General features: G+C 41.2%; 1 long non-coding RNA gene and 1 pseudogene across 1 annotated transcript; both read left to right on the top strand.

The window, feature by feature from the left end:
• The first annotated feature begins 10,118 nt into the window (after nt 1-10,118).
• On the top strand, nt 10,119-10,214 carry LOC132668149 (small nucleolar RNA U13; annotated as a pseudogene).
• Nucleotides 10,215-11,931: 1,717 nt separating this feature from the next.
• On the top strand, nt 11,932-18,447 carry LOC132666408 (uncharacterized). Its single transcript, XR_009604650.1, has 4 exons — nt 11,932-12,012; nt 13,444-13,536; nt 17,234-17,317; nt 18,155-18,447. It is a non-coding gene; the product is annotated as an uncharacterized LOC132666408 (long non-coding RNA).
• Nucleotides 18,448-26,102: the final 7,655 nt, after the last annotated feature.

The following is a 26,102-nucleotide window of genomic DNA, read 5'->3' as shown; positions in this document are numbered from 1 at the left end:
GGGTTAATTGGTAAGAGTTAAATGGGGTGGCAAAGTACAGTTTTCCTAGGAACCTGGAAGAAGAAGGAGATTCACATATTTGTGAACAAGCCTGATAAGCACAGTGGGTATTACTGTTCCCACTTTACAGATGAGGTGGCTGAGGCTCAAGAAGTTTATGTAGTTTGTTCAAGGATATGCAGGAAATGTCAGAGAGGGAGGCTGAACCCATGTCTTTTGATTCCTGAGATTCTTCTCTTTCCATGTCATTGGATTTTTAGGGTGCCTAGACCTCTTCTGGCATTTTCTACCAAGTTTTTGGACCCTGTTGTGAAGCATGGCTTAAGGCATGCCAGAAGCAAGATGCTAAGAAACCCAGCCTTGCTAACCAACCTCTGCATCACATCTGGTGAGGGCATCGGCATCCGTCTCCAAAGTGGGGTTTTTGGAGACTTTCATTTTCCAAGACAAAACCAAGTAGGTCACAAAACATGGAGCACAATTCTTTGAAACCTTCTAGATAAAATTAATATATGATGACAGAAGTCAGAATAGCAGTTATTTCAAAGGAGGGTATGAGAGGGAATGCTGTATATTGACTAGATAGGGGCTTAAGGGAACCTTCTGGGGTAATGGGGGTGATGCTATCTTGGAGGAGATTGTGGTTAAATTAGTGAATACAAATGTAAAAATTAATCAAGCTGTACACTTACTATTTGTACATGTTTCTAAATAGCAGTTACATCTCAATAAAAATAAGTGATAAAAATATTTTTTACCAAATTAAAAAAAATATGTTGTGCCAAAGATTCTACTAAGAGAATGAAAAGACAAGATATCAAGTGAAAGAAAGTATTTCCAAATCACATATCCTACAAAGAACATGTATCCAGGGGTGCCTGGGTGGCTCAGTTGCTTAAGTGTCTGACTTCAGCTCGGGTCACGATCTCACAGTTTGTGAGTTCAAGCCCCGTGTCGGGCCCTGTGCTGATAGCTCAGAGCCTGGAGCCTGTTTCAGATTCTGTGTCTCCCTCTCTCTCTCCCCTCCCCCACTCATGCTCTCTCTCTCTCTCTCTCTCTCTCTCTCTCTCTCTCAAGTAAACATTAAAAAAAAAAAGAACGTGTATCCAGAATACATAAGGAATTCTCAAAACTCAACAGCAAGAAAGCAGACAACCGAATTTAAAGATAGGCAAAAGACGTGAATAGACACTTACACTAAGAGGGTAGCAAGAAGGCAAATAAACTCAACATTTGGCCATCAATTTTGCAAATTGAAACCATGATGCATTACCACTACAAATCTATTAGAATAGCTAAAGTAAAAGATATTGACAGCATCATCAAATGTTGACAAGAATGCAGAGCAACTCTATTTTGTTACTAGTGGAGCACAAAGTCTGCTCTCTAACACAGTTCAGCAATTTCTTATAAAGTCAATCACACTTACCATATAACTCAGCAATCCTGTAGGTATTTACCTGAGACAAATAAAGATATGTTCATACAAAAACCTGTACACTAAATGCTCACAGCAGCTTTATTTGTAATTACCCAAAACTATGTTAAAATGGGTAAATGCATAACTTGACATATCCATACCATGGAATACTATCTAGAAGCAAAAAGAAACAAATTATTGATACATGCAACAACTCGGATGCCTCTCAAAGGCATCATGCTAGATGAACAAATCTGATCTCAAAAGGTTTCATGCTGAGGCTCCTGGCTGGCTCAGTTGGTGGGGCATGTGATTCTTGATCTCGGGGTGGTGGGTTTCAGCCCCATGATGTGTGTAGAGATTACTTAAAAATAAAATCTTAAGGGGTGCCTGGGTGGCTCAGTTGGTTAAGTGACCTGATTTCGGCTCAGGTCATGTACTCACGGTTAGTGGTTAGGTTCATGGGTTTAAGCCTTGTGTCAGGTCTCATGCTGACAGTGCAGAACATGCTTGGGATTCTTTCTGGATTCTTTCCCTTTCTCTCTCCCTCTCCTTCTACCCACCCCCCAAATAAATAAACATTTTTAATAAATAAATAAATCTTTTAAAAAAGGTTCCATGGCTATATTATTCCATTTCTGTGACATTTTTGAAAAGACAAAACAACAGTAATGGAGAATAGCTCAAACCAGCAAGAGGTTTGCAGGGGATGGGAGGAAGGATGTGACTACAAAGGATAGCATAAGGGAGTTTGGGGCAGCAGAACTATTCTATATCTTGATTGTGGTGGTGATTACATGAATTTTTACACATATTAAGATTCATAGAGGGGCTCCTGGGTGGCTCAGTCGGTTGAGCATCTGACTTTGGCTCAGGTCATGATCTCACGGTTTGTGGGTTAGAGCCCCACATCAGGCTCTGTGCTGACAGCTCAGAACCTAGAGCCTGCTTTGGATTCTGTGTCTCCCTTTCTCTCTGCTCCTCTCCTGTTCACGCTCTGTCTCTCTCTCTCTCTCTCCTTCAAAAATAATAAACATTCAAAAAAAATTTTAAGATTCATAGAAATGTACACTAAAAAAAGTAAATTTTACTCTATGTGAATTTTAAAATAACTTTTTCAATTAAAAAAAATCTTTTAAATTAAAAAGAAAACTTCTAGGGGTGCCTGGTTGGCTCAGTCGGTGTGGCATGTGACTCTTGATCTCAGGGTCGTGAGTTCAAGCCCTATGTAAATAAGTAAATAAAAAGAAACCTTCTAGCCCCTCAAAAAACACAGAAGAGGCCCTGTGGAGAGGCACTAAAGAACTAAGTGCCCTGGAAAGGTACACAACCTTCCTCTACCCATACCTGACCTTGGGATTTTCCTGGGCCCTCTATGCTTCACACTCTCTCTCCTGGTTCTCCAGCTAGGCCAGTGTGGCCCAGTGTGACCCACACATCACCTCCTCTAGACTCTAAATCCAGGGACCAAGGACTCAGTCTGCTTTGTTCACCTTTTTTTTTTTTTTTTTAAGTAGGCTCCACACCCAGTGTGGGGCTTGAACACATGAACCTGAGATCAAGAGTCTCTTGATCTACAGACTGAGCCAACCAGACCCCGCTGCTTTGTTTACTTCTATGTCCTTGTGTCTGGAACTCAGGTACAAGGTGAATGCTCATTGACAGAATGAAGGAATGTTCTAGCACTAGCCCTGATTCATCTTGCTACACTGCACAGCCTACTCTATATTTAGCCTCCTCTCCAGCTGCACTGGACACACCACAGCTGGAAGGCATCACTTGTCCCCCTCTCATAGCCTAGCCCTGGGTCATAAGCTCTTCCTGAAAAGCAGATTCTCCATCTGTCCTAGAGTTTGAAATCTGAAGATATTAGCAATCTGATGAGTTTATTGTTGCTGTCATGTTAATTTTTGAAGTACATTTTTATTATAAAAATAACATCTGTTCAATGTTTTTTTTAAAAACGTAGTCAAAAAACAACAACAACAAATAGGCAGACTTAGTCTTACTTCCCAGAAGCCATAATTGTTACTAGTTCCTTCTCTATCTAGAAAGAGTTATGTGCATGTAAGCATGTATGTCCATATACATATAACAGGTATGAATGAACTGATCCACAGCTCTTGGGGCACAGGTAATATCTTATTTCTTTATGGACTCACTCATATCAAGTCTGACCTCAGCCCTGATCATCACTGACTAGAATTCTAGAGTCTAACACTATTCAGACTGTCCCCCTTGGGTCACACAGGGAAGCTTTAGGCTCATGCTGTCCTGAGGGAAGAGGAGAGTCTGCTGCTCTGACCATGGTGGTCAGCACTGCCTTGTATTCCTTGTTTCTTGCCTAGGCCTGTGGGGTGCATTAGAATCAAGCCGCTCAGGTGCACCTGGGTGGCTTAGTCAGTTAAGCATCTGATTCTTGGTTACCACTCAGGTCATGATCTCACAGTTTCATGAGTTTGAGCCCTGCATCAGGCTCTGTGCTGACAGTGTGGAGCCTACTTGGGATTCTCTGTCTCCCTCTCTCTCTGTTCCTCCCCCACTTGTGCTGTCTCTGTCTCTCTCAAAATAAATAAATAAACTAAAAAAAAAAGAAGTCAAGCCACTCAGCTGACCTGGGCAGGTCCTAATCACCCATTCATGACACCAGCAAAGCCAGGAGTGGGGAAAAAAAAAACACCAACTTTGGAAATAATTTTATATTTGAGAAGAAGGAGAAAGAGGAGAAATAGAAGCAGATGGAGAGAGAGGAGAGCATGAAAGCAGTCACACTACTGGGGAAAATCACAAATCTATAGTATACCCTTAAAGCTGTTTTTTGGTTTCATATACCTCTTTTATCGGGGCGGGGGCAGGGGGCACTGTAACATTTTTAGTGCTTCTCTACAGTCTTGATCTGGCCTTGCCTGGTGGCTGGGGACATTTGCCAAGGCTCTGAAAATGTCCTATCCAAAGTATCCTGGCCCAGTTCTCATGGACCCTAGCAACCAGTACCATCCAAGGGACTGCTTTGGAAGAGGCCTAGACCTTCACATTCCCTGGAGAAGTTGCATCCCCTATCTTTTCTCTGAGTTCCCAGAGTTCCAAGAATCAACCAAGGGGTATACTGTCTATCCCCCCATCTCAGACCAGACATCCAATACCTTCTAAAACTAAAGCCTACTTAGAGGTGGATTTCCTTCAGACTCTCGCTCAGCCTGATTCTTTCCTTTCCTTCTAAAATACACAAAAGACCTTACACCTAAAAGAGCTAGAAAAAGAACAAACAAAACCCAAACCAGCAAAAGGAAGGAAATAATAAAGATTAGAGCAGAAATATATGATAGAGATACTTAAAAAAGAAAACAACAATGGAACAGATCAATGCAACCAGGAACTGGTTCTTTGAAAAGATCAACAAAATTGATAAATCTCTAGTCATACTCATCCAAAAAAACAAAAGAAAGAGAGAAACAGAGAGAAACAGAGAGACAGAGAGAGAGAGAGGACACAAATAAACAAAACCACTAATGAAATAGGAGAAATAACAACCAACATTACCAAAATACAAACAATTGTAACAAGAGTATTATGAAAACCTATGCCAACAAAGTTGACAAAGTTTTGCCAACAAAGTTGACAATGTAGAAGAAATGGATAAATTCCTAGAAGCAAATAATCTACCAAAACTAAAGCAGGAAGAAATAGAAAATTTGAACAGACCAATTACCAGCAATGACATTGAATCAATAATCAAAACACTCCCCCAAAACAGGGGCACCTGGGTGGCTCAGTCAGTTGAGTGTCAGACTTTGGCTCAGGTCATGATATTGTGGTTCTTGAGTTTAAGTCCTGCGTCGAACTCTGTGCTGACAGCTCAGAGCCTGGAGCCTACTTCAGATTCTGCGTCTTCCTCTCTCTCTCCCTGCCCCTCCTCTGCTCACATTGTGTCTCTCTCTCTCTCTCTCTCAAAAATAAACTTAAAAAAAGACAGCCCCCCCCCCCCCAAAGAAAAAACAAAAGTCCAAGACCAGATGGCTTCACAGGTGAATTCCACCAAACATTTAAAGAAGAGTTAATACCTATTCTTCTCAAGCTATTCTAAAAAATATAAGAGGAAAGAAAACTTCCGAATTCATTCTGAGACCAGTATCACCCTGATACCAAAACCAGATAAAGACACCACAAAAAAAGAGAACTACAGACCAAATCTCTCATGAGTATAGATGCAAAAATCCTCAACAAAATATTAGCAAACTTAATCCAGCAATACATTTTAAAAACCACACACCACCATCAAGTTGGATTTAGTGCCAGAACACAAAGATGGTTCAATATTTGCAAAACATGATACATCATATCAATAAGAAAAAGTACAAAAAACATATGACAACTTCAGTAGTTGCAGAAAAAGCAATTGACAAGGTACCACAACCATTCATGATAAAAAAAAAAAAAAAACCCTCTGGAAAGTAAGTCTAGACAAAACCTATCTCAACGTAATAAAAGCCATATATGAAAAACCTACAACTAAAATCATACTCAATGGTGAAAAACTGAGAACTTCTCCCCAAAGATCAAAATATGTCCAATCTCACCACTGATAGTTAACATAGTACTGGAAGTCCTAGTCTCAGAAATTAGACAGTATAAAGAAATAAAAGGCATCCAAATAGTAAAGAAGTAAAACTATCTGCAGATGATAAGATACTATATATAGAAAATCCTAGACTCCACCCAAAAACTACTAGAACTGGTAAATGAATTCAGTAAAGTCACAGGATACAAAATCAATGTACAGAAATCTGTTGCATTCCTATACAATAATAGTGAAGCAGCAAAAAGTGAAATTAAGAAAACAATCCCTGGGCGCCAGGGTGGCTCAGTCAGTTAAGTGTCTGACTTCCGCTCAGGTCATGATCTCACGGTTCGTGGGTTCAAGCCCCATGTCCGACTCTGTGCTGACAGCTGGGAGCCTGGAGCCTCTTTCAGATTCTGTATCTCTCTTTGCCCTTCCCTTGTTCGTGCTCTCTCTCTCAAGAATAAATAAACATTAAAAAAAATTAAAGAAAACAATCCCATTTATAATTGCACCAAAAACAATAAAATATTTAGGAATAAAGTTGACCAAATAGGTGAAAGACCTGTACTCTGAAAATTATAAAAACACTGATGAAAGAAATTCAAGACAACACAAAGAAATGGAAAGATATTCCATGTTCATGGGTTGAAACAATAAATATTGTTAAGATTTCTATACTACCTACAGATTTAACGTAATCTTTATTAAAACACCAATAGGGGGCACCTGGGTGGCTCAATTGGTTAAGCGTCCCACTTCGGCTCAGGTCATGATCTCACGGTCCATGAGTTCAAGCCCCGCGTCGGGCTCTGTGCTGACAGCTCAGAGCCTGGATCCTGTTTCAGATTCTGTGTCTCCCTCTCTCTCTCTGCCCCTCCCCTGTTCATGCTCTGTCTCTCTCTGTCTCAAAAATAAATAAACATTAAAAAAAAAAATTTTTTTTTAATAAAATAAAATAAAACACCAATAGCATATTTCACAGAAATAGAAGAAACAATCCTAAAATGTGTATGGAACCACAAAAGATTTTGAAGAGTCAAAGAAATCTTGAAAAAGCAAAACAAAACTGGAGGTATCACAATTCCAGATTTCAAGTTATATTACAAAGCAGTAGTAATTAAAACCGTATGGTACTGACATAAAAATAAATACATAGGGGCACATGGGTGGCTCAGTTGGTTAAGAATCTGACTCTTGATTTTGGCTCAGGTCACAATCTCCCGGTTCATGGGTTTGAGCCCTTCGTCGAACTCTGTGCTGGCAGTGCAGAGCTTGCTTGGGATTCTCTCTCCCTTTCTCTGTCCCTCCCCCACTCACACTTGCCCCCCCCCAAAAATAAACAAATCAACCTAAAAAAAAAAAAAAAAAAGATTCTCTCTCTCTCCCTCTGCCCCTCTACCTCCCTGTGCTCTTTGTCTCTAAAACAAACAAACAAATCAATGGAATAGAATAGAAAACCCAGAAATAAATCCACAATTATATGGTCAATTAATCTTTAACAAAGGAGGTATGAACATACAATGAGGAAAAGTTTTTTCAACAATGGTGTTGGGAAAACTGGACAGCAAAATTCAAGAGAATGAAACTGGACCACTTTCATACACCATACACAAAACAAATTCAAAATGGATTAAAGACCTAAATGTGAGAAAAGAAACAATCAAAATCCTGGAAGAGAGCACAAGCAGTAATTACTCTGACATCAGCCATAGCAACATTTTTCTAGATATGTCTTCTGAAGCAAAAGAAATAAAAGCAAAAATAAACTATTGAGACTACATTAAAGAAGAAAGTTTCTGCACAGACAAGGGAACAACCAACAAAACTAAAAGGAAATATACTGAATGGGTAGAAGATATTTGCAAATGACATATCCAATAAAGGGTTGGTATCCAAAATCCGTAAAGAACTACTCAACACCAAACCATGAAAAGATGCTCAACATCATTAATTATCAGAGAAATGCAAATCCAAACTACAATGAGATAACACCTCACACCTGTCAGAGTGGCTAAAATAAAAAACACAAGAAACAACAAGTGTTGGGGAGGATGTGGAGAAAAAAGGACCCTCTTGCACTGTTGGTGGGAATGCAAACTGATGCAGCCACTGTGGAAAATAGTATGGAGTTTACTCAGCAAGTTAAAAATAGAACTACCCTAGGATCCAGTAATTACACTACTGGGTATTTATCCAAAAAATACAAAAACACAAATTCAAAGGGATACATTCACCCCTATGTTTACTGCAGCATTATTTACAATAGTCAAACTATGGAAGCAGCCCAGATGTCCATCAATAGATCAATGGATAAAGAAGAAATAGAATATATATATATATATATATATATATATATATATATATATACACAAATACACAATGGAATATTATTCAGCCATAAAAGAAAATGAAATCTCACTATTTGCAATGACATGGATAGAGTTAGAGAGTATAACACTAAGCAAAATAAGTCAGTCTGAAAAAGACAAGTACCATATGATCTCACTCATATGGGAAACGTAAGAAACAAAACAAACAAGCAGAAGAAAAAAAAAAGAGAAAGAGAGAGGGACAAACCAAGAAACAGACTCTTAATTATAGAGAACAAACTGATTGTTACCAGAGGGGAGGTAGGTGGGAGGATGGGTGAATCAGGTGATGGGGATTAAAAAGTACACTTATCATGATGAAAAAAAAATGCAAATAAAATAAAATAATAAAAATTTGAATAAATAAATAAACAAACACACACACAAAAAAAGTCAACCTCCTCTAGGGGTCAGGAAACCTACAACTTCAAGGAAACAAAGTCCTGGCTATGCAGAGGAGGAAGAGAACACCTGCATTCCTTTCTAATTCTTAATAGATTCTTACAATAAATTCATAATAAATTGTCCTGTTACACACATACTCTTGAATTTGATCATTTCTTAGAATATGATCCGTTTTGGGAAAGTTACTGTGGGAGATCAGTTAAAAATCATTTATGAAATGTTTTTTGGATGAAGAAGCCCATAATGGGCATAGTGAGGAAGAATTAAAGAAAGGAACAGACAGGATCCTTCTGACAAATTTCAGTCCAATTTAGACAAGATACATATACTATCTGAGGAACTATTTGAAAACAACTCAAGCCAGTGGATATTTACAGAGCTTCCACTAATAAAAGCTAACAGTTTCTAATAGCCTACTAGGAGCAGGTGCTGCACTAACCTGGGGAACTGCAACCGAGTAGACAGAGGTGCATGCTGCCTAGGTTGCTCAGAAGAACAGACACGAAACATACAGGGATGAGGTAGTGACTCTTAGGAAAGGGGGAACACAGGCTGCCACAGGAATGGAGAGACAAAGGACTAAACACAGGATGGGGTTTCAGGGAAGGCCTCCCTTGGAAACTGATATTTAAACTGAGACTTGAAAGTAACCAAAATACAAAGACGTGGGAGCTGGCAGAGGAGGGAAGCTGAGTTTACTGCTTAGTAGGCAAGGGAGGGCCATGTCCCTCAAGAAATAATTCAGTGGTTTGCCCAAGCAAACTATAGAAAGGGTGAGATATAGGTCCAAAAGGAGGAAACCAGTAAAGAGGGACTGAGTTTCCATCTCCGGCTTACAATGGGAGCTGTACACTCTATTTTGTAATTGGGTGTCTTCAGGTCTCGGTTCTCAAAAAAATAAGCACTCTCAAAGAGATCCAAGACAGGTCCTATGATATCCTGGGGGACTCAGAGCCAAAGTGGGCAAACCATATCCATTTACTCCAAGGATAGATGGATATTTCCTTACAAAGACTAAATAGGAATAGGAGAGGCAGAGAAAGAGGGAAGATGATGGAGGGATCAGCGCTGCAGAAAACTGAACAAGTTAAAGGAACCAAGAGAGATTGAAGGTATAGAAGCATGAAAGCAGAGAGGGTAGTGGGTAAAGTAGGCCAGATTAAGAAAGACTTCGTAGACCGTGTGCTATGGACGGGTTTGTGTGCCCCCAAGATTCATCTGTTGAAGCCCTAAACTCCAATGTGACTGTATTTGGAGATAGGGTCTTTTGTAGGTAATTAAGGTTAAATGAGGTCCTAAGACTGGGGCCCTAATTTGATAGGATTTGTGTCCTTAAAAAAGGAGGAGACACAAGAGAGCTCTTCTCCTTTTGTAGTTCATAAGAGTGATGATTGGATATTCACACCATTATGTGACATGTGCCTCCCTGTTACGACCTCGGCACATTACCTGTCTGACATGGAAAAAAAGAAGAAGAAGAAGAAGAAGAAGAAGAAGAAGAAGAAGAAGAAGAAGAAGAGGCCTCAGAATTAAACCTACTTTCTGGCACCCTGATCTCGGACTTACAGCCTCCAGAACAATGAGAAATAAATTTCTGTTGTTTAAGCCACCCACTCTGCAGTATTTTGTTATGGCAGCCAAAGCTAACATACCATATTAATTTGAACGAAAAATTCAATGAGGCTTTAAGCTGGGGATATACATGCTCACACTTAGGCCTGTGAAGGCTCACTTGGGCTGCAAAGTGGAGAAGGAATCTGATCAGGACAAGACTAGAAGCAGAGAGACAATGTAGGAGGTGAGTGTAGGCACCCAGGCTGGAGATGATGGAGGTTTGGAGCGTGATAGAGGGGACGGGAGGAAAAGCAGACAAACTGAAGAAACCTTTACAAGGTAAAATCAGCAGGACTTGGGGATTAACAGAATGGAAGGAGGAGCAGGGGGGGGGGGGGCCTCCTCTAAAGGCCCCTCCTCCAAAGGCCCCTAAGGTACAGTTAGAAAGGGTACTGCACTGGGAGTCTCAAGATTGAGGCTCTAATCCCAGATCTGCCACCAGTAAATTACCCAGGGGCTTTGGCCAAGTCACTTTATTGCCCTTCACTGCTTTAATTTCCTCACCTCACAGAAAGAGTTGGGGCCTATTGATCTCATGGTCCATTCAATTCTATTATCCTATGATTCTATGAAGTAAATGCACTAATGAGGACAAATTAAAACAATAGTATCACCTCCCTCAAGGCTAGTTTAGGGGCCCTTTCTCTATGCTTTACTTAACACTATTGATTATATATACTTATAACTGATCATCAAGGACATATCAGAATCCTCCACTTACTTGTCTGTCTCCCTCAAAAGACTGAAGACTCCTTGGGGCAAGATCCAGGTTTCCTGTACCTGGAACCAGGTCTCATATGGTAATTGAGTCATCATATTTTTTAAACTGATTATTTTAAAGTGCTGAGAGGACACATGGTTACTCTAGGAAGGTGTCTTGGTACAATGTGTTGTGTGTTTTCTGTATACGAGGCACTGTGGCAGATGCTAGGGTCAACAGAATAAACAAGTAAGCCAGTCATGGACCTTATGTCAAGTCAAGTAGCTTAGACAGACATTAAACACATGAGGACAAAAATGATGGTTTATTTCTAGTTGTGGTAAATGATACAAGGAAAAGTACTGGGTGCTGTGAATGTGTAATAGACATAACTTGGAGGTAGAGGAACAGTTTCTCTGCAAGAATGACCTTTATGATTATACAGATGAGTTGATTTACTCATAGAATGCAGGTGGGAAGAGAAGAGGGGGTAGTAGGTAGAGGAGAAAGGAAGAGAGAGAGACTTTTAGGCAGAAGGAATAATAAGCATGCATGAAGGCCTGAGGCAGGAAGGAGTTTTGGTGAGGAGGAGACAAGAAGGAAGCCCACCAGAATGGTAATGTTAGTTACCACAGTTAGTTAAGCTGTGGAGTTATGGGTACTTTCAATTTTCTTTTGTATACATTTTTCATTTTACAGATTTTCTACAAAAAGTATGTATTATTTTAATCATCCAAGGGGGTAAAAGACAACACTGTTAGTTTAAAAAATAATAATAAAGGATGAAGAGAGAATGGGTGTCATGGAGGAAGGGGCACATTCCAGAGGGATTGATGACATAAGCAGTGAGTAATTCCTATGTGGGAGAGAGCAGTAAGCACATTGGTGGGGCTGGAACAAGGCAGCAAGGATGACTCACAAATGATACACCAAGGTCATGAAGGTGAGGCCAAGGAGTTGGGGGTAAGATGAGAAGTCACAGTGAGCTACTGCCAGGGGGCCTGAGCAGGGAGAATATACCTTTTTATAGAGGTGAGCAGGATAGAGAGAAACCAGGGGCAAAAAGACCCCCTGACAGGTCCCTGCAGGGCTGATGCAGGATAGTGGGGACCTGGTAAGGGCAATAGTCCTACAGCACAGAGCCAGCTTCAGTTACTTCCTCTGCTACTTCCCAGGCATTGAGGGGTTGGGCTGCCCCATGCTTTCTGCCCCTACAGCAGAAGTGGAAACTGTGGTTTCCAAAGGTCCTTCCTGATCTGCAATCTCTGAGAAAGAAACTGCTAGCCCGAGGACATTTCTAAAGAGATGAAGTCAAAGATAGGTTTGGGTGGAAGGGCAGGGCATAGGCAGGGTCTGGAAAATTGAGACCGGATGTAAGTTCTAAGATCTGCTCCCACCCACTCCTGATTGTGATAAGTATGCCTGCTACCCACACTGAATCCTTTGCCAGAGTCTCCCCCTGGGGCTGTGAAACATGTTTAGAACTGGGATGTGAGTTCAGGAGGGGGTGGAAATTGGCTCCCCTCCCCTCTGAGCTGGACCCATACCCATTGCCTCAGCCACTTCCCTTCTAGCCTTCCCTGCTTTTCCTATGCAGTTACCTCAGATCACCATCTAATTTCTCTACCTGAACACTCCTTGGCATCTCCCACTTACCTCACACTCCTAACATGGGTGCTGCCTTGCTCATTGCCAGCATAGAGATCAGAAGCAACTTCATCCTGGTCTTCCAGCCAGGAAGTTGAATGCAACATTAGGGTCTGTGTCCTAGCCTTTGACTGCTCTCCTGAGAAAAGAGATACAAAATTATATTAAATCATCATATTAAATCGGTGTATCAAATGCAGGACCAGTCAGTAAGTGGCTGAGGGATCTCTGTTCATAGCTCTGTAGTTGGCCCTGAGCTGCTGTGAGGATGGATGGGGCATCTGAAGAAACAGTCCCAGTCTCCACAAGTTTTATTTGCTCTTTGGAGGCATCCAGTTCTTAATAAAAGTAACATCAACCCAGAAGCCCTGGGTCCATGTCACAGTGGAGTCCTTGCTGAGTCATCTAGAGTACCTCACTTACCCCTCTAGGCCTCAGGTAGTTCATTCCATTACTGTTATTATTAATGGTTGTTGAATAAAGAGGACACTCATAAGAAGCTCTGAGAGAGTATAGCAGATGGCATTTTCTGAAGATGAGTGGCCCTCCACCTCCATGCTCTTCTTCAGTAGTTTTATAGATTCCAGGGTGGGGTCATGTTCCCTCCCTTTGAATCTGGGTTGGGCTGTGACTGCACTGACCAATGGGGTACAGGGAGAACAATGTAGATCATAAAAAAGATGAGGTTATAAAAAGAATACAGTTCATGCCTGCTTCTTTCTTTCAGTAACCCAGCCACCATGCAGGAATAACCCAATCTAGACCACCAGGAGAGAAACTGAAGCCCCCAGCCAATAAGAAAGCATCCACTGTCAGATGTGTGAGTGAAGAAACCTGCAGATAATTCTGGTCCCCAGCTTTTGAGTCTTCCAGCTGCAGCCCCAGACATCATGGAGCAGAGACAAGCCATCCCCACTGTGTCCATCCAAATTCCTAATCCACAGAATCCATGAATATAACTAAGGGTGTCTCATGCTGCTAAGTCTTGGGGTAATCTGTTAGGCAACATTAGGTAACCAGAACATTGTGCTCGCTTCGGCAGTATATATATATATATATATATATATATATATATATATATATATATACACTAGGTAACCAGAACATAGAGTAACCTTAGGACAAGCAAGAATGAGCAGCATATCAATTGAAGCAAGAAGTGCCCTAGAGGAGTTAAGAACCAGAATGGAATGCCATTAAATATGGAAAGCATTACTAGCTCTCACTATGTGGTTTCTAACCCAGTTCTGCTGTGACGTTGTTCCCTTAAAGGCCACCAACAACATCTGAACTAACAAACAAAACAAAACAAAACAAAATACTTCAACTTTTTCTCCATACTCATTCTTCTTCAATGTCTTCTTCCCTTGACTTCCAGTGATAAGTTAAACTACCACACTAATATGTCTTTCTACTGATCTCTGCTTTGTTTTATTCATTGATTCCTCTTCTCCCACCCACCTTCCCACTAGGGAATAACCAACTTTCTTTCCAAAGGCTTGCTCCCCTCTCTGTCTCCATGGCCCTCAAAGAACTTATTTCTTCTTATCACACTATCATCTGTGTGTCAGAGTCCCTCACTCTAGTATCTTCATAGCTAGCCCTATTCTTCTACATGAACTCCTATCTGGTAGATCCCATGACCCACTAGTTATGTACTAATACCTTATTTCTTTGCCACCTCAAATCCAACACACCCAAAATGGACCCACTGTAATGGATTCTGTCTGGGCCTCACTCAGATCTTTTAGCAGCTGGTCCACTCATCACCCACAAGCATGTTGTCTAATAACCACACAGCTGTCCCCTTTTTGAAGAATTGCCCTGGGTCAAATGGGAGCCAAGCCTTCCCCAGTTACACACACTTTGGGCAGGCCTGAGTCAATGACTGCCTGATGCAGGACTATAAGACACCAGCCCGCTTGCCTCCAGCTGTAGCCCACTCTTGTGACATCTGTACCAAGAGCTTTCCTATGGACTTCAGCTCAGCCCACTCACTTGCTCAGCTGCTTCCCCTTTGCCATCCCATTGTCCTTACTCTTCTTTTCTTCCTTCAATCAGCCCCTTGAATAAATGTCCCACCAGGCTCTGCTTCTTTTTTTGTTTATTTATTTTTGAGAGAGAGAAAGGGCACAAGCGGGGAAGGGTTTAAGGGGCAGAGAGAGAAACATGGAATGTGAAGCAGGCTCCAGGCTCTGAGCTGTAAGCACAGAGCCCAATGCGGGGTTCGAACCCACGAATTATGAGATCATGACTTGAGTTGAAGTCAGCTACTCAACCGACTGAGCCACCCAGGAGCTCCACAGGCTCTGCTTCTAAGTGGCCCAGTTGAAAACACCTACCAAGGCAGGTTTGTTCTGTTTACCCTGTAAATCCTGTGTCTTGACCCCAGCCTGAAACTCCCTATCAGGCCAGTCATCAAGCCAAACACATTGTCTAGCAAATGGCTCTCAGATGTATTCCTACCTCACAGCTGGATTGTGAAATCAGTCTCCCCTGCACCCTGCCTGATGCTTCCTGTTTTTCCACCCTTCTCCAACATGTCTAGCATGTAATTGCTAGATTAAAAATTTTTAAATGCCTCTGATTGTACAGCTCCCCTACCCAAAAGTTCAATGCCTCCTGTTTCTAGTGGCACCAGATAAAGATTCTTTTGTCTGCTTTCCTGGCCCCTCACTGAGATCTGGCCAGCTTCCATCTTATTTACTTAATCTCATTTTCAGTATTTCTAATTTTTAGTTCCAGCCAGCTCCTTCAGAGTTCCACAAACACACACATTCCTATCACACCAGCAGGACTTTTCCCTCTCACCTATACTTTCCTAAATCCCACCCACTCGTAGGAGTATAACTGAATCAACATGAGTTCACCCCTTGATGAATCAGACGCTGTATCAGGTTGTTGCAAGAAGAAAACTTTATTTGCTGCAAACAAGGAGATCATGTGGAATAGCTTCTAAAGCTGTGACTCCCTGAGCAAGGGTGGATGGGTTCCATTTTATTTACGGTTAGGATAAATATTTAGACAGGGAAACCTTGTCATCATATGTAGAGGTGGGCTTAAGGTCATGCATGCACCTTCAGGAAATATGCCTACAGATAATGACGCTGAGGCTCCTCCTTGGGCAGAGGTTTTAGTATTATAATGAGGTAAAGGTAATGGTAGGTCATTCTAGAGGTCACTCCATGATCCATCTGTGCAGGTGCCAGTTGGGGATTAAGCTCAAACTGGTCTGGGTGGTCTGGGCTGGCTGAAGGTCTTATCAGAGCACTTGCTATTGCTTAAGGGGCAGTATTGCTTTCCATTTGCCTGAGTTAAGAGATAAGCTGGAAAAAAGAGGTTAAGGAAAAATGTGGGACAAAGATCAGTGAGTTCAAGCCATTGGGTTCAAGTCTTGGGTTCTAGCTGGTAACAAGAGTGATGGCCAGCTGTCTCCCAGTATCCACTTGCTCCTTCTTCCTAGTTTCAAGATGGGCACATGGCTGCGTGGAGTAAATAAACATGTCCAGGTCTCCCTTGCAGCTAGATATGGTTGAGTGACTTCACCTCAATCTATTTCATATAAGCAGAAATGTTGTGTGTTGCTTCTATTGATGGCCTTAATAGGAAGGGGAGTTTTTCTTTGCCTTTCTCTTCCCTACTGGTTGTAATGTGGAGCTTACACAGTGTTGGGGAGGGAGATTTCCTCTGTCATTCAGAGTCTTTCCAGCTGGACTAAGAATCAAATTGACATAAGAAAGATTAACAGGAAAAAATCAAATGTAACATACATGCAGGGAATCCACACAGACATGAAATTCCAAAGACAATGAGGCAACATGATGCTTATATGAGCTTGGGAGAGGGGTAGTGTCTGATGATACAAAGGAGTGAGAGACCATTAGCATGAAGGTGAAAGGAATATTTGAAAAAAACAAAGATCTCCCTATTATGCAGATAAGTTTCTTAGGTAAAGAGGAATCTCTGTTAGGGGATTCTGGGTGACTCAGCTAAGATGCCAACTCTTGATTTTGGCTCACGTCATGATCTCACGGTTTCATGAGTTCAAGTTCCATGTCAGGCTCTGCATGCTGACTGTGGGGAGCCTACTTGGGATTCTCTCCCTCTCCCTGCCTCTCTCTCTCTCTCTCTCTCTCTTAAATAAATAAATATAAATAAATAAATAAATAAATAAATAAATAAATAAATAAATAAATAAAACTTTTTAAAAAAATAGCTCTCTTTGGTACAAGAGAGCTCCCTCTGGTATAAACAGGCAGTGAGGGAGATATGAAGAGCTTCTCCATTAGGAGAAGCTGCATTTTGATTGCTTATAACTCAAAATAAAATTCATGCCAAACTGGCCTATCTTGGGGCAGCCAGCCCTTGGCCCCTACAGCAGCCATCTTATATCATGAAGTAAAAACCATGTTTGTGTGAGGCAACAAATTAGAGCTACTAGCCAACCCGAACTGCCTACCTCAATCTAGAGAATTAACTTATAGGTAGTAAACCACTGTTGTTGTTTTTACTCACAGCTGAATCCAATCCTAACTGGCACTCAATCCTTCATGATTCTACTCACATTTTGTGAAGAAAGAAGTGGATGCAGTGGTGGACAGGTAAATAATTAATAACTATGTTGGGGGTGGGATAGGGGGCAAGTCCTCATTTGCAACATTCCAATTTCCATGGCATAAAAATTCCCATCAAGGTCAACTTCAAGCTAGCAATATTATGTCAATTGGCTCACAAAAATCCTAAAAATACAATGATTGGGTCCTGGATCCTTGTGTGAGCTGTATGAGCTGGCTCCGACACATCACTGATGAAGCGCTGGGATGGCAATAACATTTACCAAAACTTACATGTTAGCATGTAATAGGCATTTTGCATACATTATCTTTTTTAGTCTTTCTACCATCTGCTGAGGGTTAAGGCCAAACTTCCTCAACCATTAATACCTTTTGGGAAAAATTCCAATATAAATGGATTTTTTTTAAAGTATCTTTTCTTTTTTTTTTAACGTTTATTATTTATTTTTTTGAGACAGAGAGAGACAGAGCATGAACAGGGGAGGGTCAGAGAGAGGGAGACACAGAATCTGAAACAGGCTCCAGGCTCTGAGCTGTCAGCACAGAGCCCGACGCGGGGCTCGAACTCATGGACCGCGAGATCATGACCTGAGCCGAAGTCGGCCGCTTAACCGACTGAGCCACCCAGGCGCCCCTTAAAGTATCTTTTCTATAACCTTGGAAGATATGTTGGTCACTCCTATTATGGATAATTATAAAAAGTAGGAAATGGAGGTTAGGAAGAGAAAATGGGGTATGGTGGATATTTTCTGGGGTTTGATCATCCAGCATACACTCTCTGCTCTATGTAGTCGTCATGACTGTCAGGTAGTTTCCTTTCTCCCCCTGGCCCCTAAACTAGGCTAACCAGATTGTCTCTTCTAGGGCTTGGAATGATGAACATGAATGGGAGAGATGGAAAAATCTGATTGTCACTCATTCATTTCAGCACGTGGCAAGGGCAAGATTTAATTTTTGCCACTGAATCCCCTGGAGCTGCCTTTGTTTCTCTGTTCCTTAAGCCTGGTTCTCTAGCCTTCCTTTGATACTGTGAGCTATCCAATATCCTCCCAGGATTCAACATTTCTGTTCAAGTTAGCCATAATGAGTATCTGTGGCTTGAAACCAAAGAAATCCAAAGGAAGAAAGACAGAAGCTTTAGAAAAAAATTAAAGGAAGCTGAGGCAAAGCGCACAGAGCTTTAGAAAGACATTTCTAAATCACTACCAACAGGGAAGTGGCCATGATTATGTAAGGAGAACTGAGGCAAGACCAGTCAGAATGCAGGGCTAGAGTTTTATGTATTCTACACCGCAGGAATTGATGGGCAGAATTGACATTACATAACCCTGAGTGTTACGTAAGGTGTTTGAGCTATACCACTGGATGCTCATCACAGGGTAATTAAGTAAAGGCAACTCAAATATATTTACATCTAGAATGTCCAACTTACTCTATGTTTCTAGAATCACATAAAAAGTGTGGGAGGCACCAGTCAGAGTGGTCAAAATGAACAAATCAGGAGACTATAGATGCTGGAGAGGATGTGGAGAAATGGGAACCCTCTTGCACTGTTGGTGGGAATGCAAACTGGTGCAGCCACTCTGGAAAACAGTGTGGAGGTTCCTCAAAAAATTAAAAATAGACCTACCCTATGACCCAGCAATAGCACTGCTAGGAATTTACCCAAGGGATACAGGAGTGCTGATGCATAAGGGGCACTTGTATCCCAATATTTATAGCAGCACTCTCAACAATAGCCAAATTATGGAAAGAGCCTAAATGTCCATCAACTGATGAATGGATAAAGAAATTGTGGTTTATATACACAATGGAGTACTATGTGGCAATGAGAAAGAATGAAATATGGCCCTTTGTAGCAACATGGATGGAACTGGAGAGTGTGATGCTAAGTGAAATAAGCCATACAGAGAAAGACAGATACCATATGTTTTCACTCTTATGTGGATCCTGAGAAACTTAACAGAAACCCATGGGGGAGGGGAAGGAAAAAAAAAAAAGAGGTTAGAGTGGGAGAGAGCCAAAGCATAAGAGACTCTTAAAAACTGAGAACAGAGGGCTGATGGGGGGTGGGAAGGAGGGGAGGGGAGGTGATGGGTATTGAGGAGGGCACCTTTTGGGATGAGCACTGGGTGTTGTATGGAAACCAATTTGACAATAAATTTCAAAAAAAAGTGTGGGAGGTTTGTTGTTGTTTTTAATATGTTGATCATTTGGATGGAGGATCAGAGAGAAAACACAGACCTCTAAGCACTCAGTTAGCATTTTATTTTCTAGAAAGTAAAATGAATTTACAATCACCTCATTAAAAACTATAAGCAATGGAGAGTACGGCAGATTTCTAGTATAGAAGCAACAAGTTGTATTTGGGTTTGTGTGACTGCCCAGCATTCTTGCTAGTTCTGTGTCTCAACGAAAACTTTCCCCCTCACCCCATCCTGCAGTGATCTCACCCTGCTCTGAATTCCTAGAATGCTTGCTTTCTGTATCAACATTCCATTCATTTGACATTCATCATAGTTGTTTGCTGAGGAAAAGTACTTATAAGTTCTAATATACCAAACAAATGTTAGTTATATGCTATTACGTGTGTGTGTATATATATACACACACACACATATATATGTCTATGCATACATATAATGTACACATATTAATGTATACATGTATGTATATAATATACATACATAAATACACGTGTATATATGTACAATTATATAGTTGTTATGTGTTTCTCTTATTTTCCCTTCATTGGGAATTGTGATCCCATGATTCCCCTTCATTGGGGATCATCACAAGATGATCTCAAGTCCTTATGCTCTTGAGATAAAGAGCTGGAGGAGATTTCTTGGGCATTATTTGTTATGTGTTTCTCTTATTTTCCCTTCATTGGGTTATAAGCTTCTTAAAGCATATTTTATCCATCCTTCTGTCTTCTACTGCTCTTAGTTGGAACACAGTTGTTACTCAATCTACTGATGTTTTGAGTATGGGGATTTACCTCCACCATTTCACAAGTACATGACCTTCAGCCACTTACCTTCACTGCCCTTCTGTGTCCTACAGGGCTGTTGAGAGGACCAGATGAGATAATGGGCACAAGGCACCCTGGAAGGGTGAGTTCCCTGTGGCCTATGACAGAAAGAAAACTGTGGCTTTAGTTCCTCCTTCAATCTCCTGTCTTCTTTTTCTCAGAAGTTTGGGTCATGGGTGTGATCAGAGATATATTTCTCTTTTTCAATAATAGATTTCTGAAGTGATTCCGAGACTTCTAAATGGGCAGTATGCAACATAATCTAATGAGAGAAGACTGATCTAGGCTGTTTTTATTTTATTTATTTATTATTTATTTATTTATTTATTTATTTTTCAATATATGAAATTTATTGTCAAATTGGTTTCCATACAACACCCAGTGCTCATCCCAAAAGGTGCCCTCCTCAATACCCATCACCCACCCTCCCCTCCCTCCCACCCCCCATCAACCCTCAGTTTGTTCTCAGTTTTTAACAGTCTCTTATGCTTTGACTCTCTCCCACTCTAACCTCTTTTTTTTTTTCCTTCCCCTCCCCCATGGGTTTCTGTTAAGTTTCTCAGGATCCACATAAGAGAGAAAACATATGGTATCTGTCTTTCTCTGTATGGCTTATTTCACTTAGCATCACACTCTCCAGTTCCATCCACGTTGCTACAAAGGGCCATATTTCATTCTTTCTCATTGCCACATAGTACTCCATTGTGTATATAAACCACAATTTCTTTATCCATTCATCAGTTGATGGACATTTAGGCTCTTTCCATAATTTGGCTATTGTTGAGAGTGCTGCTATAAACATTGGGGTACAAGTGCCCCTATGCATCAGTACTCCTGTATCCCTTGGGTAAATTCCTAGCAGTGTTATTGCTGGGTCATAGGGTAGGTCTATTTTTAATTTTCTGAGGAACCTCCACACTGTTTTCCAGAGCGGCTGCACCAATTTGCATTCCCACCAACAGTACAAGAGGGTTCCCATTTCTCCACATCCTCTCCAGCATCTATAGTCTCCTGATTTGTTCACTTTGGCCACTCTGACTGGCGTGAGGTGATATCTGAGTGTGGTTTTGATTTGTATTTTCCTGATGAGGAGCGATGTTGAGCATCTTTTCATGTGCCTGTTGGCCATCCGGATGTCTTCTTTAGAGAAGTGTCTATTCATGTTTTCTGCCCATTTCTTCCCTGGGTTATTTGTTTTTCGGGTGTGGAGTTTGGTGAGCTCTTTATAGATTTTGGATACTAGCCCTTTGTCCGATATGTCATTTGCAAATATCTTTTCCCATTCCGTTGGTTGCCTTTTAGTTTTGTTGGTTGTTTCCTTTGCTGTGCAGAAGCTTTTTATCTTCATAAGGTCCCAGTAATTCACTTTTGCTTTTAATTCCCTTGCCTTTGGGGATGTGTCGAGTAAGAGATTGCTACGGCTGAGGTCAGAGAGGTCTTTTCCTGCTTTCTCCTCTAGGGTTTTGATGGTTTCCTGTCTCACATTCAGGTCCTTTATCCATTTTGAGTTTATTTTTGTGAATGGTGTGAGAAAGTAGTCTAGTTTCAACCTTCTGCATGTTGCTGTCCAGTTCTCCCAGCACCATTTGTTAAAGAGACTGTCTTTTTTCCATTGGATGTTCTTTCCTGCTTTGTCAAAGATGAGTTGGCCATACGTTTGTGGGTCTAGTTCTGGGGTTTCTATTCTATTCCATTGGTCTATGTGTCTGTTTTTGTGCCATAGGCTGTTTTAAAAGTATCAAAATCAAGGTAAAGCTATCAGCCTTCAATAAATGTTTTCCCCTATGCACCAGTTTTCCTTCTCTCACCCCATCATCTAACCCAGTGTTGTCCAATAGAACTTTCCGTGATGATAGAAATGTGCTATATCCATGCTTTCCAATATGATAACCATCGTTATCTTCATTTAAATTTTCTTTAATTCAAATTTAAATAGCTACATGCAACCCTGTGGGACAGCACAGAGCTAAACTAAGAGAATCTGGGTCCTTTATTCATTCATTCAATCAGTCAATCAACCAATCAGTAAAAATCTATTGAGTACCTAATATGTGCCAGGTACAGTATTAAGCCCTGACAAGGGGTTCAATGATTGTCTCTCATCTGAAAGAATTCAAAATTTGTTTATGGACCCAGCAATAGCACTACTAGGAATTTACCCAAGGGATACAGCAGTGCTGATGCATAGGGGCACATGTACCCCAATGTTTATGGCAGTCCTTTCAACAATAGCCAAACTATGGAAAGAGCCTAAATATCCAACAACTAATGAGTGGATAAAGAAGATGTGGTTTATATATACAATGAAATACTATTTGTCAATGAGAAAGAATGAAATCATGCCATTTGCAGCAATGTGGATGGAACTGGAAGGTATTATGCTGAGTGAAATAAGTCAGTCAGAGAAGGATAGATATCATATGTTTCACTCATATGTGGATCTTGAGAAACTTAAGAGAAGTCCATGGGGGAAGGGAAGGGGGAAAAATAGTTACAAACAGAGAGGGAGGGAGGCAAACCACAAGTGACTCTTAAATACAGAAAATGGAATGAGGGTGTGTGGGTAGGGGTGGGGGAGAGGGGGAAATGGGTGATGGGCATTGAGGAGGGCACTTGTTGGGATGAGCACTGGGTGTTGTTTGTAAGCCAATTTGACAATAAATTATATTTAAAAAATTTGTTTATGGAAGCAAATAATCCCTTCAGATGATCTCAAGTCCTTATCCTCTTGAGATAAGAGCTGAAGGAGATTTCTTGGGCATTATTTCTGCAAATAACTTACCTCCCTGACTTTGCCTGCTAGATTAGGATTCTTGCCTGAGCTAGAGGCAGTTCTCAAAGGGCAGTGATATAGCCAGGGGTACCCATGCCCAAAAGTCCTACCCACCAAAGTTATTCCATCCTGGGGAGTGAGTGCACAACACATTCAGAGTTTGAAAGTGAAACCTAAGCAAAGATGCAAATGTCAAAGCAGTGTAAAACCCCAAAGACACTAAAAGCCAGGGCAGTGAGCCAAATAATAACATTAATAATGAGGACTGTTGAAAGACAGGAAAACATAGAGGTTGGTTGCTCTGTCTCTGGAACCAAACTTCCTGGATGGCAATCCTAGCACTCCCCCCACCCTCCGCTGTTGCATAACAGCCTTGGTATCTCTTCACTTGTAAAATAGATGTTATAAAAGCCCTCTTTTCAGAGGCTTACTACAAATACTATATAAATTTGAACAATGAAATTGAACCCAAGTGGACTAGCTCTGGACTTCACTCTGACCAATATGCCACACAGCTGGACTGCAGAATGAGATAGACCAGAGATCCAGTCTAACTCCTACTACTTTATAGTAATGCAGTCTTGGGAAACTGAGCTGCCTCATTGAACCTCTCATTTTCTTCCTCTGTAAAATGAGGGTATAAATAATAATAGTAGGGGTTTGTGAAGACTAACTAAATTGATTCATGTATAGCAGTCAGAAAGAACAGTGCCTACAAGGGAGTGGGAAGCAAGGCAGACAGAGATACTGAGCCACAAGGTTGTTGGGTGAGGTCAGGAGGGTGTGTTCTTGGAGCTGCTGCAGTTCCAAGGGAAATTGCTGCAGCATCCTGAGGACATGCCAGTCCTTTAGAGGATCAATAGCTAACCAAGGACATAGCTGCATTCCATCCCATCCCTGTCCCTTGAGGTAATCTAAAAGAGAACCTGTTCCCTGATGAAGAAAACATTTTCACTTGGCAGATTTGGTTGACGGGGATTTTTTGTTTGTTTTGTTTTTAAGTAAGCTATACTTAGCCCAAAGTAGGGCTTGAACTCACCACCCTGAGGTCAAGAGTTGCATGCTCTACCAACTGAGCCAGTCAGCTGCCCCAGCAACAGAGATGTTTTGAGGCAGCTTCCTTAAAATAGTCCTGTCAGGGGCGCCTGGGTGTCTCAGTCGGTTGAGCGTCCGACTTCAGCTCAGGTCACGATCTCACGGTCAGTGGGTTCGAGCCCCGCATCGGGCTCTGGGCTGATGGCTCAGAGCCTGGAGCCTGCTTCCGATTCTGTGTCTCCCTCTCTCTCTGCCCCTCCCCCGTTCATGCTCTGTCTCTCTCTGTCTCAAAAATAAATAAACGTTAAAAAAAAAATTAAAAAAAAAAATAGTCCTGTCAAAGAATAAAATGGCAAACCACTCTGGAAAACAACATGGAAATTTCTTATTAAGTTAAATCTATACTTAATTATACTACTCCTAGATACTTACTCAAGAAAAATAAAAGAACGCATGTCCACAAAAAGAGTCATATAAAAAGTTCACGGCAGCATTGTTCATAATAGCCAAAAAGAAGAAAAAAACACAAATGTCCACCAATGGTGAATGAGTAGCCAACTGTGGTATATTTATACAATGGAATACTATTCAGAAATCAAAAGGAAAGACCTACTGATTTGTGCAAGAACATGGATGAACCACAGAGATATTATACTAAGCAAAATAATCCAGACACAAAAGAGTGTCTCATATAGTCTTATTTATATGACATTTTAGGATAGGCAAAACTACATGAATGGAAATCAGATCAGTGGTCGCTAGGGGCTGGGAATGGAGAGCAGGTATTGACTACAAAGGAGCATGAGGAACTTTCTGGGGCAATGGAGATATTCTATATCATGTTGGGGTGACATTTGCACAACTATATGAGTTTGTCAAAACTCATCAAACTGTACTCCTAAAAAGGGTGCATTTTACTGTATGTAAGCTATACTTCAATATACCTGACTTTTTATAAAAGATAATATCATCAAACACTAGCAACTTCTATGTGAAAAGGTGAGAGGATGAGCACAACCCATAGAGATGGGTTGAGAAAACCTGGTTTGTACATTTCTTTCTGATTTTATTTATTTTTTAAGTTTATTTATTTATTCTGACAGAGAGAGAGAGAGAATGAGCAGGGGAGGGGCAGAGAAAGAGGGAGAGAGAGAGACAGAGAGACAGAGACAGAGACAGAGAGAATCCCAAGCAGGCTCTGAACTCTGCACTGAGCCTGTTGTGGGGCTCCAACTCACAACTGTGAGATTATGACCTGAGCCGAAATCAAGAGTCAGATGCTTAACTGACTGAGTCACACAGGCACCCCTCTTTTTTATTTTCTCTAAGTGCTGACAATTTAATAACTTTTTAAAAACTTTCTTTTCTTAATGTTTATTTTTGAGAGAGAGAGAGAGAATGAGCAGGTGAGGGGCAGAGAGAAAGACACAGAATTTGAAGCAGACTCCAGGCTCTGAGATGTCAGCACAGAGCCCTATGTGGGGCTCGAACTCACAAACCGCGAGATCATGACTTGAGCTGAAGTTGGCCATTCAAGCTATTGAGCCACCCAGGCGCCCCAATTTAATAACTTTTTTTGCCTTGTCAAAATGTTCCTGGCATCAAAATGGCTGCATCACAGTGTCTGGTCATGGCAACCAGAAAGGGCAATGGCATGTCCAGGCAATCAGAAAGATCAATAAACAAATGACTATAGTAAATTGTGTTTTATGCCTCAAGAGGTTTATGTACAAAGTAGATGGACTAGGGGTGCCTGGGTGCCTCAGTTGGTTAAGTGTCTGACTTCAGCTCAGGTCATGATCTCACAGGTTTGTGAGTTTGAGCCCTGCATTGGGGCTCCGAGCTGTCAGCACAGCCTGCTGTGCTGGAGCCTGCTTCAGATTCTGTGTCTCCCTCTTTCTCTGCCCTTCCCCCACCTGTGTTCTCTCTCTCTCTCTCTCTCTCTCTCTCTCTCTCTCAAAAATAAATAA

This window comes from Panthera onca, chromosome B2, assembly GCF_046562875.1.
Source record: "Panthera onca isolate mPanOnc1 chromosome B2, mPanOnc1 haplotype 2, whole genome shotgun sequence".
In the NCBI taxonomy this organism is placed as follows: Eukaryota; Metazoa; Chordata; class Mammalia; order Carnivora; family Felidae; genus Panthera; species Panthera onca.
Note: the sequence above shows the minus strand (reverse complement) of the source record. Positions and strands in the feature narration are given on the sequence as shown.